The sequence below is a fragment of the Pinus tabuliformis genome, chromosome Q, assembly GCF_031772625.1.
Source record: "Pinus tabuliformis cultivar Carrire ecotype Pingquan chromosome Q, CPIR1, whole genome shotgun sequence".
In the NCBI taxonomy this organism is placed as follows: Eukaryota; Viridiplantae; Streptophyta; class Pinopsida; order Pinales; family Pinaceae; genus Pinus; species Pinus tabuliformis.
In genome coordinates, this window is record NC_142296.1 from 1,188,210,104 (window position 1) to 1,188,212,573 (window position 2,470).

Here is a 2,470-nt window from a genome sequence, read left to right on the forward strand (position 1 = left end):
ACACTATAACTTGTGAGATGAGCCACTTCACCTGGAAATCTTCACAATCTCAACTGCCGATGGTACTAGCTTTGTCAAGGTCTCAAACAGTCCATTCATCATACATTGAGCTGAAGATTCAATTACATATTGAGATGATCCAATCGTTGGATTATTTAGTTTTCTTTTGCTCTCTGCCAAATGCAGCATCTAACACAAGGTATCGGTTGTTGGGAGAAGCCTACGTATATAGTTATAATTATGTATATATTTAACATCTAAGATTGTGTATATACATCTTTCCATATCCAGTTCCAACGGTAGATTACTTTGGTTACCAAGTGGTAATAATTGATAGATTTTCCAAAACAATATTTTGGGATATGCTATAATATAGCATAATTAGTGCACTTGATGGTTGTGCACTGTATTTGTACTTGTACACTGTAAAACTTTTGCGCATGTAGCATGTCCTGTGCGCGACCCTTTTTTAATTTGCCTTATACTTGCACCTTTACTGAACGCCTCACTGCCCTACACTCTGACTTAAATTGTCGTGAGGCCAATATTTTTTACTTCGTTAAAGTAGGGGAGATGGATGGAATCGTTATGGGTAACTATTTCACCAAACTTTGGAACTTAGCATCGAATTCATTTAATGACTCAATCAACACCTTGTCATTGCATAACTTGTTAACCTCTATTGTTGAAGCAAATGGGTTTGATCTATTTTCCTAGATCAATTGTCTTAGAGGTTAAAGTATTGTCACTTATCTTATTCCTTTGACACTAACACAATGGTAGAGAGTGTTTCTTGCTCAACTCAAGTGTGATATGGTATATTAGGGCACAGATCTTGGCATTGTCTCCTTGAATGTTGTCAAGGCCTAGAAATGATTACATGTTGTTGTTGATTTGTGCTTCCCATGCATATTCCCCTAGCGTGTGCAATTTGGGAGAATTTTGTAGGTGAGTCAAAAGTCCAAATCTATGGTTGAGCAAATGGACAAATCCATTTGTGCAGGCCTTGGATACTATATGAGTTTCTCAACTCTTTCAATTTTTTGCTCAAGCTCTAACTATGCCAAGATAGGAATATACTTTACCTTATCCTCAAGATCTCTATTTTGTTTCCTTGATTTCATAATAGTCTCTTAGACCTATAGAATTTTCTTTCGGCGAGCATCTTGGCTTGGACTTCCTTGGAGCTTGAGATATGAGCATAGATCTCCTCCATTACATTGGCAAGTGATGCATGTGTATCAACCCAGTGGTGATAGTGCTATTGTAGTTCAATGTATGAGTGAGCCATGGTCTTGTGCCTACTGGTAAGCTCCTTGAGGATCTCCATCAAATATTTATTGAAGATCGCTTGTGGAAACCTTTGATGGATCCAACTCAAAATATGGAAAGTCACCCTACCTAGTGTTGGAACACACCTAAAAATATGTGATGACCAATGGTTCAAGTTGAAGAACCCTTTACTGTATGCTTCCTAAACTCTATATATGAGACATCACACTAGGTGCAGTACTTAAGATTGCTGGTGTAGGTCGTTGAGGCTCGACAAGCTTCAACTCTTGACATAATGCACCCAACTACTATTATGAATCTTGATGGATGATTTTATTTCCTTCCACGTTTGCTTGTAACATGCTCACTATGGATTGCATTAGGTACAATTCCTTCTATAATTCCTACAAGGGAGCTATGTGTGCACCATTAGTCTAATTTTCTCTTTTGTTTCACCTATTGCCTTAGTCTTCTTTGTTGATGTTAATGGCTATTTTGTTGTACTTTAAACCATTACATCTTCCAATACACTGTGGTTAGGTTTTATAGTCTCAACTTCCCCAATATCCATTGGATATAAAAGTGTTTTTCGTATTGATGGAAGCATGTCAGTGTTAGTTTGTTTTTCATAGTGGGGCTCCAAGATTTATGTGGTTGTGTTTGTTTCTTGTCCCTCCAATTCAGTCTCAAGGAAGTTCACTAACATTTTTCTCAAGCATCCTTCTCTACGGCTTTTTATTCCTAGTTGCGTTTGTCTTGGTCCCTTTTGCTATAGTTCTTGGTCTTTAAGAACTCCTCACCCTCTGTTGGCTTGGGACTCAGTGCTTATGGTCATTACTGTACCTTCTTTGTGATGTCTTCCTCAGTGATACAAAAAGGTAGGATCTTTGATAGCATGTTAGATCTATACATGGAATGATGTACACATGGTGCATGTCTACTTCAAATTGGAGAGAATCATTATACCTTTCCACTAAGTTGTTTGGACTTTTATAGGAATTTATGATATCTTGTATCACGTGTGTATAACACCTATGGAAGGATTTTTTGGGGGTTCACTCTACTTATCCATCTACATTATGCGTTAATGCATTAAAATTTGACATGGGGAGTGACTTGGTGACTTAGATTTCATAGTCCACATCTGGTGGTGGCTTTTGAAAATTAATTGCATGAAAGAGAATAACCTATGTAGGGT